At 44.7% G+C, this 9,951-nt stretch overlaps 1 protein-coding gene across 1 annotated transcript in view; it reads left to right on the top strand.

Annotated features, from left to right (window-relative positions):
• The first annotated feature begins 3,996 nt into the window (after window positions 1-3,996).
• Window positions 3,997-9,951, top strand: part of LOC126988116 (uncharacterized) — a 13,700-nt gene continuing 7,745 nt past the window's right edge. Inside the window, exon 1 of the mRNA XM_050845923.1 lies at window positions 3,997-4,089. The gene's annotated coding sequence lies outside the window, so the exon portion shown is untranslated. The remainder of the gene's footprint in view (window positions 4,090-9,951) is intronic.

Genomic DNA, 9,951 nt, shown 5'->3' on the forward strand with positions numbered 1-9,951 from the left:
ACAGGCCATTCATATCACAAAAAAATCATATTCATTCACACACAATTATTGCAGTTATTTACCCCCTACCATTTATTTTTTTACCCCCAAGGGATAAATTTACCCCTGGATGAGAATCAGTGGTGTAGACTATAAAAGGCCCTTCACCTTATCAGCTTATCTCCTTCGGTAACACATTATTTCTCTTGCTATTTTTAACACTGTTTCCATGTTAAATGCTTCTCTGACCCCTCCACCTCGCTCCACCCACGGCATTTGCAGGGCCAGGGAGAGCCATCACTGGGCCCTGGTACTATGAGTGTCATTGGGCCCCTACCATTTGGCGAGCGAAGTGAGCCCATCCAGCTGGGGGGATCAGGATTTTAGAATCTCTCTCTCTCTCTCTCTCTCTCTCTCTCTCTCTCTCTCTCTCTCTCTCTCTCTCTCTCTCCATTTACTCTCCCATTTTTTTCCCTCCTGGTCGGGTGACTGGCCCCCTTTGAGGCCGGGCCCCCTTTGAGACCGGGCCCTGGTGTAAAGATACCAGCTTCACCCCCCTCTCACGGGCCCTGGGCATTTGTACTCAATTGTTACATTTCCTGATGCATGATTTATCCAGCATCTTCGTTCTTGCATCCCGTCCGTTGACAAACCCTAAATCTGTCTTCCAAACACCTAACCAAATTTATCTGCTTTTTATTTTTGAGTGAGCAGACAGGTTGGAAGGGTGGCTGAGCGTTATCACTGGTCACGAGCTCAACACCCGGCAATGGAAAGATTATTTACCCTTCTTGAAAATATCAGCTTCTCATAAGAAGAAAAAGAAAACACGAAAAAGAAAAATAAGAGGAAAAAAACGTCTTGCACTTAGACTCTCCTTGCACAACAACACCTATAAGGAAAAGAACAACAACAACAACACTACCACCACCCCAACAAGAATGGCACGGTCCCTTCTACTCCTCCTTCTCCTCCTCCTCATCATCATCATCATCATTAACAACAACAGGAGCAGGAAAGAGAACACACACACACACACACACACACACACACACACACACACACACACACACACACACCATCCATTAACCCTTCCATTCCCCTCTTTAGCCCAGCCATCCACTCCCTCCTCCCTCTCAACAGCCTTCTAGTTTACACAGAGATTGATGGCGCGGGGACAGATTAAAGGTGAGACGACCCTTTTTTGTGGCGCCCTAAGGTGTTGTGCGTCTTCCGGGAACATATATTGATGGGATCGTGTCGCCCATATTTCATCCGTCACTTTTCATGTTGACACCGCGCTGGAAAAAGGTGAGATTGCAGGAAAGGAAGAGGAGGAGGAGGAGGAGGAGGAGGAGAGGAAAGAGACAATAAGGAAGATTGTTATTCTCTCTCTCTCTCTCTCTCTCTCTCTCTCTCTCTCTCTCTCTCTCTCTCTCTCTCTCTCTCTCTCTCTCTCTCTCTCTCTCTCTCTCTCTCTCTCTCTCTCATATTCTTATTAAAGGAACATGTAAACACTTTGCCCAAACTTTTTTTCTTTAATTTTTTCCCTTTTCTTCACAATATCGCGTCTAATCATAATCCTCTATTTTTTTCCTTATTTTTTGACCCCTCCTCATGATCTTGAGTCTCAGTTTTACCTTCCCCTTCAAAAAATAGAAAAGAAAATGGTTATAATCTCGATCCTTTTGGAAGATAATTAGAGGTAAGGAGACAAGCAGCTGGCGATATACAAATGGTGATCTTCTTCTGTTATTCTCTGTAGTCTTCCCAATATGTCGAGGCCGGCTGGCGTAGGCTCCCGCGGGTCCTTTCCTCCTCTCTGCTCTGCCACATACTCCCAACAGCTATCCCTTCGTCTCATATGTAAGCTGCAGGTAACATATGAGAGGAGGGGATAGGTGTTGGGACTGTGTAGCAGAGCAGAGGGGAGGGATGGACCCACGGGAGACAAAGCCAAAACGGACTCGACAATTTGGGGTTTTTTATAGGTCTAGGATATTCATGTAACTCTACGGTACTATCTTATCATCTTTCGGCTGTCTCTCATTTAGCTTTCTCTATCCACAACAAACTGTTACATATTCCACCTTCCTATCTGTGCCTTACATATAGCTACATCACAGGAGCGCTAACATAGATACGGACACAGATGCAAACTCTAACTAAGGTCAATGTTATAAGATGCCTTCGCTTCTTACTTCAATTATTTTCAAAGACCAAAAAATAGGATTAATCGGGTTCTAATGAGTCTTTCTTTAGGTTCACGGCACAGAAGAAGGGTCAGACTACCACCAGGGTTATAAAACTGCCCCTGGAAATGCTCGAAACTCCTACGAAAGCCTTGTCAAATGCGTGTACTTGGGAGTCGATATGCTTAAAAATTTGGCCCTTAACTCTAACCACGAACAAAAGAGAATTAATCGGGTTCTAATGAGTCTTTCTTTAGGTTCACGGTACAGAAGAAGGGTCAGACTACCACCAGGGTTATAAAACTACCCCATGGAAATGCTCGAAACTCCTACGAAAGCCTTGTCAAATACGTGTACTTAGGAGTCGAAATGCTTAAAAATTTGGCCCTAAGCTCTAACCACAAACAAAAGAGAGGATTAATCGGGTCCTAATGAGTCTTTCTTTAGGTTCACGGCACAGAAGAAGGGTCAGACTACCACCAGGGTTATAAAACTGTCCATGGAAATGCTCGAAACTCCTACGAAAGCCTTGTCAAATACGTGTACTTGGGAGTCGATATGCTTAAAAATTTGGCCCTTAACTCTAACCACGAACAAAAGAGAATTAATCGGGTTCTAATGAGTCTTTCTTTAGGTTCACGGTACAGAAGAAGGGTCAGACTACCACCAGGGTTATAAAACTGCCCCTGGAAATGCTCGAAACTCCTACGAAAGCCTTGTCAAATACGTGTACTTAGGAGTCGAAATGCTTAAAAATTTGGCCCTTAACTCTAACCACGAACAAAAGAGAATTAATCGGGTTCTAATATGTCTTTCTTTAGGTTCACGGCACAGAAGAAGGGTCAGACTACCACCAGGGTTATAAAACTGCCCCTGGAAATGCTCGAAACTCCTACGAAAGCCTTGTCAAATACGTGTACTTAGGAGTCGAAATGCTTAAAAATTTGGCCCTTAACTCTAACCACGAACAAAATAGGATTAAGCGGGATCTAATGAGTCTTTCTTTAGGTTCATGGCACAGAAGAAGGGTCAGACTACCACCAGGGTTATAAAACTGCCCCTGGAAATGCTCGAAACTCCTACGAAAGCCTTGTCAAATACGTGTACTTAGGAGTCGATATGCTTAAAAATTTGGCCCTAAGCTCTAACCACGAACAGAAGAGGATTAAACGGGTTCTAATGAGTCTTTCTTTAGGTTCACGGTACAGAAGAAGGCTCAGACTACCACCAGGGTTATAAAACTGCCCCTGGAAATGCTCGAAACTCCTACGAAAGCCTTGTCAAATACGTGTACTTAGGACTCGAAATGCTTAAAAATTTGGCCCCAAGCTCTGACCACCAACTAATGGATTCCCCGCCTTAGCTTTCAAGAACAAATCCGGCATTGACAACAGGTCTCTACCGATCGGGTATTGGAACTGCCAGACTGCCATTAGCTATACCCATTTTATTTATTTATTTTTTTATTATTTTATTTATTTCATCCAGTAAGTTGTCGCATATTCTTATACTCGATATCCTTTTGTTTTCAAGTGGTCAGGTTCTGTAGACATAATTTTCAAAGGATGGTCTTGATAGCTCTCTCTCTCTCTCTCTCTCTCTCTCTCTCTCTCTCTCTCTCTCTCTCTCTCTCTCTCTCTCTCTCTCTCTCTCTCTCTCTCTCTCTCTCTCTCTCTCTCTCTCTCTCTCTCTCTTTCATTCCCTAATCACTTATTGACTGCCCCCTCCCCCCCCCTCCCCCCCGGACGGGTTACCCTGACGCAGCCAAGCAATCTGGTGCCATTATTGCCCAACACGTGGGAGTGGGTCGGGGCGGGGCGGGGCGGCAGGTAAAAGGCGAGGTGAGGCGGCGACTGACCACTCCTGTTCCGCGACCCAGGCACGGCACACCACGCCCTCCTCCTACTCCATAATCCAGGTGTGTGTGTGTGTGTGTGTGTGTGTGTTTACCTAGTTGTAGTTTTACCGGGCCTGGGCTTACGCTCATGTGGTCCCGTCTCCATATCTACATTTATCCAACTTTTCCTTAACGCTTTGCACACTCCTCGCCGATACTACATCCTCAATTAGTCTGTTCCAAACCTCTAGATTTCTTTGCGGGAAGCTATATTTCTTTATGTCTCTCAAGCATCTTCCCTTCCTCAATTTTTTACTTACAGATCCATATGTGTGTGTGTGTGTGTGTGTGTGTGTGTGTGTGCAATTCACCCATGGTCTGATCACGTGTCCGACTCGTCATCGCTAGCCAGTACCCTCCTCGAAACGTACACCACCCACTTTTACGACAAAGGAGACAGCTCAAGGACACACACAAAAAGAAATAATAATATAAAAAAGCTCTCTACTCGCTGCTCCTACAAAAAAGAATCAAAAGAGGTGGCCGAAAGAGAGGTCAATTTCGGGTGCTGGGAATCGAACTCGGGTCTTCTGGGCAGACGTCAGGGCAGCAAACCAAGTAAGCCATCGATGAGCCAAGAGTTCACCGTGCCAGAGGCCATTCCTGCGGCTCTATGTCTGACACCTCAGCTCACTGTGGACGTGAAGGGAACGTGACCCCGTTCACACCCGTGGTAGTTGGTAACACTTTTATCCAACCTGCAATGGCACATACAACATCCTCGCTTTGAGCCTGGGACTACATATTCACAGATCTCTGGGTGCAGCTGTGACCTCACACACCCAACACCTCACACCACACGCTCATGAGAGGGCTGAATGGATAGCGTGACGGCGCCGCGTTCAGGACGACGCGAGTTCAATCCCCGCCCGGTGCCACCAAGCTGGGATTTTTCAGCCGCCGCCGAGTGGCTTAAAACTACCCACATGCTGTCCAGAAGACCACCTATCAACCCGGACTCTAGATTCTAGGACTAAAGATGAGCTCCGGGAGGGCAGCATGAGCCAATGCAAGATGGCGCCACTATAAACACTCGCCTGCGCCAGAACGGGCTGGGCTGACCATCAGGCCCCACCGGGAAGAAGCCTTGGGCCGACCATCAGAATCCACCGGGAAGAAGCCTTGGGCCGACCATCAGGATCTACCGGGAAGAAGCCTTGGGCCGACCATCAGGATCCACCGGGAAGAAGCCTTGGGCCGACCATCAGGATCCACCGGGAAGAAGCCTTGGGCCGACCATCAGGATCCACCGGGAAGAAGCCTTGGGCCGACCATCAGGATCCACCGGGAAGAAGCCTTGGGCCGACCATCAAGATCCACCGGGAAGAAGCCTTGGGCCGACCATCAGGATCCACCGGGAAGAAGCCTTGGGCCGACCATCAGGATCCACCGGGAAGAAGCCTTGGGCCGACCATCAGGATCCACCGGGAAGAAGCCTTGGGCCGACCATCAGGATCCACCGGGAAGAAGCCTTGGGCCGACCATCAGGATCCACCGGGAAGAAGCCTTGGGCCGACTATCAGGATCCACCGGGAAGAAGCCTTGGGCCGACCATCAGGATCCACCGGGAAGAAGCCTACCGGCGCAATAGGCCACGATGTAAAAAACAAAAAACAAAAAAAAAACTCTCCTGTCACTGGCATAAAAAATGATGCCTGAGGAAGACTTCAACCTCAGCCTGCCTAGCGGAAGGTGTGTGTTGTGGGGGAGGGGGAAGGATAGAAAATAAACGAGGAATTTCATAATACTCAACAAACTATAATTGCTAATTCGGATCATTTTTCCCTTGCCTCATCGCCTGTCTACTCCCTATCATCCTTCCCGCCAGCAGGACGCCTCGTCAGCAATCCCTCCGAAGGTCTGTCCCGTCTGCTGCATGTCTCGCGGCTCACAGATAGCGAGATAGCATCGCCCTAACGCCAGCGTCTACTGCACTTTTTTTTGTGTGTGTGCGTGTGTGTGTCCGTGTTAATATTTGCGTGTGGCTTTGTGTGTGTGTGTGTGTGTGTAATTCACCTCTTGGTCTACTGCGGGTCCCTCTCGAAACAGCCAGCCGTTCCCTTACGAAAGAGCACAGAGCTCATAGTACCGATCTTTGGGTAGGATTGAGACCACTCACACACAACACACCGCGACAACGAGGTCACAAACTCCTCGCGTACCTACTCGACTACTAGGTGAACAGGGGCTACACGTGAAAGAAGATAAACCCAAAGCCGGGGAATCGAACCCCGGTCCTTCTGGTTGTGAGGCGGACGCTCTATCCACTGAGCTACCGGGCCTGTGTGTGTGTGTGTGTGTGTGTGTGTGTGTGTGTGTGTGTGTGTGTGTTCATTTTCTTATCTACCATGCTATTAGCTTGTTTGTGTCGACTGCCTGTTAATCTTATCACCATCGTGTAGATAAAACGAGGTTATAGAAAACTCATAAAGGATATTTTTAAAGCTACCCTCCTTAACTACCTGCTGACTGTTTTGCAGCTTTTCCTGGGGCAACAACTTGTTCTAAAAAGGACAGGAAGCTGCTTCTGCATGAGTCTCTGGGTACAAAGAGGTCGCCATTGGAACCTAGCCCTGACAACGAACAGAGTGTTAACCCAATCCGATCCGACGTTTTCAAATTTTCGCGCCTGTAACACTTGGCATCGTACTCATTTATCTGAACAACGATAACGCTCATGAACACTAAGTACTGGTACCGAATCAATAGTGTAAAACAATAATGAATAATGACTGAAAAGAAGCTAATGGAAAGTAGAAAAAAGTATATCGTTTTGATCGAAGTGCCGGAGGGGAGGCCAGATTTGTCCCCCTTCGGATCACATAGGTTTAAGGTAACTTGGTAAGGCAACTTGGTAGGCCGGCTCGGTGGTGGCGCGGGCGAATTTTCTTTATAGTGGCAACCGTGGTACTATATGACTCTTCCTTGCCTATGCTGCCTCCCGGTGCTCCTCTCAACCGAAGTCGCTGAAGTAAGAGTTAATCGAAGGTCTGGGCAGGTCTGGGCATCATGTGGGTAATTTCCGGCACTCTGCGATGGTGTGAAAAATCCATGCGCTCACCACTCCCAAACTTCTTCTTCTTCTTCTTTTGGGCTGTAACGCTTTGTATCGCTTCTGGTCCTCTTCCTCTCGTTCCTCCCTTCTTCTTAATCCCACACCTTCCTTTTCAGCGTTACGTAATTTTCTAACCTGAAGTAAAGTCACTTATCTTCACTTATTCAGACATTTGTGCACTTTTTCCCAGCACTGCGCCGCTAAGAACACTCTTGCCAACTTTATCATTCTTTTCTCTATTTCATTTTTGTCCCCATACAGCCCCGACACCGTGTAGATCGCCCCGTTGTCCTCCTCTATTCTCCTAGCCCACTCCTCTCCGCCTATTACCATCACTACTCCTGCCACTAACTCCCCTCTCTGCCTCTCATAGTTGCTGCATTCCACTATTAGGTGTTCTGCTGTTTCTGTCTCCCCTGTCCTACAGCTACAGTTTTCCACTCGGCCACAATATCCCCAAGTGGGACATCATGGGTGTTTCGAATAAGAAAGAAAAAGTTGATTTCTAGATGTACAAGAATCTACCAGGGAACGCTGAATAGTCCCTTAGCATTAACAAGAGAGCATCAGGAATCGTTGTCATATCAATTCCACACGGTAAAAACTCTGGATACCTCAGACATGCACCGACAAACACTTAGTGGCAATATAGAAGCATAAATACAGTTTTCTATAGTTATGGGACCACATGCAAAGGTCGGAAAAAACAAGGTGTGGATTAGCCAACAACCCCGAATGCCCATGGGGAGAAAAGTAAGCTATGAACCACTTGCTCCAGGAATGTCCAATGGGGCCTCACTCCACCGACCAAGATCTTAGGGAAGCAAGTGGAAATGCCATTCTGGGTACGTTTTTATTGCGACATGATGATTATGAATAGTTATGGGAGACTTCAACGCCAAACTCGAGAACAAAAATGTTGGTTAAACTGAACTGGGAATTTGGGGATATATGTAAAACAAGAGAGGAGATTCACATTCAGAATTAGTGGAAGATATTTTTTTTACGCCGTGAACATATACTATTAGAAAGTACAAGAAGTAGATGAACCTGGAAATATGTAAATGTAGAAACAAGAAAGGATATTGTCTTTATTATTACTGCAAATCACGATACGAGAAGATTCACTTTAAAATTAGTGAAGATATTTTTTTTACGCCGTGAACACATACAATTAGAAAGGACAATAAGTAGATGAACCTGGAAATATGTAAATGTAGAAACAAGAAAGGATATTGTCTTAATTCTTAGTCCAAATAAGGATATGAGCGAAGATTCACTTTCAGAATTAGTGGAAGATATTTTTTTTACGCCATGAACATATACTATTAGAAAGTACAAGAAGTAGATGAACCTGGAAATATGTAAATGTAGAAACAAGAAAGGATATTGTCTTAATTCTAACTGGAAATCAGGATATGAGCGAAGATTCACTTTCAGAATTAGTGAAGATATTTTTTTTACGCCATGAACATATACAATTAGAAAGGACAAGAAGTAGATGAACCTGAAAAGATGTAAATGTAGAAACAAGAAAGGATATTGTCTTAATTCTTAGTCCAAATAAGGATATGAGAGGAGATTCACTTTCAGAATTAGCGGAAGATATTTTTTTTACGCCGTGAACACATACTATTAGAAAGTACAAGAAGTAGATGAACCTGGAATAATGTAAATGTAGAAACAAGAAAGGATATTGTCTTAATTCTTACTGCAAATCAGGATATAGGAGGAGATTCACTTTCAGAATTAGCGGAAGATATTTTTTTTACGCCGTGAACACATACAATTAGAAAGTACAAGAAGTAGATGAACCTGGAAAGATGCAAATGTAGAAACAAGAAAGGATATTGTCTTAATTCTTACTGCAAATCAGGATATAAGAGGAGATTCACTTTCAGAATTAGCGGAAGATATTTTTTTTACGCCATGAACATATACTATTAGAAAGTACAAGAAGTAGATGAACCTGGAATAATGTAAATGTAGAAACAAGAAAGGATATTGTCTTAATTCTTAGTCCAAATAAGGATATGAGAGGAGATTCACTTTCAGAATTAGTGGAAGATACTTTTTTTACGCCATGAACACATACAATTAGGAAGTACAAGAAGTAGATGAACCTGGAAAGATGCAAATGTAGAAACAAGAAAGGATATTAACTTTATTCAGGATACAGTGAAGGCTGCTACAATAGTGAAGAACTTTACACGAACCACAAAAGACTAAGACGTAGATTAGACTTAAAAACCGACGAAGACTTAGGGAAGACTTGATAAGCAAAATCCGAAAATACTCCAGGGCGTTACAGAGAAGGCTGATGCGTTGTTTGAAATTTCAGGACAAGTTCTCACAGTTATTTGACGAACAGGAAGGAGATAAAGAAGATTCAGTTGATAAGTTAACTAAGATCGTTGCGGGGGCGGCGTTGGACCTGACTAGACACCTCGTTTAACACTAAAAAGCCTTCGGTAAAGCCTCTCTAAAAGGCGTTCTGGATGTACATAGGCTGAGTACATTTCGGAAATTACACTAAACGTATATTTGAAACGTCCGCTGATGATAGATAATAAAGAAAACTCACAATAACAATAACAATGAGAAAAAGTTACAGTTTCCCGTTGGGTATTTCATGGAGAAGGATTAAAATTAACACACTGAAGTTGAATTTTGCACTTGGATAAACAGCACCCGACCACATCCATGCCTTACCCTATCAGTAAAAATTCACCCGAGTTTAACCTACTAAACCACTGTGCATGGCTTTCAGTTATTACAAGACAGCATTTAAGTGCACCGGGTATTTGAAATATCCGTATTCGCTCATA

This window comes from Eriocheir sinensis, chromosome 6 (genome assembly GCF_024679095.1).
Source record: "Eriocheir sinensis breed Jianghai 21 chromosome 6, ASM2467909v1, whole genome shotgun sequence".
Lineage (NCBI taxonomy): Eukaryota > Metazoa > Arthropoda > Malacostraca > Decapoda > Varunidae > Eriocheir > Eriocheir sinensis.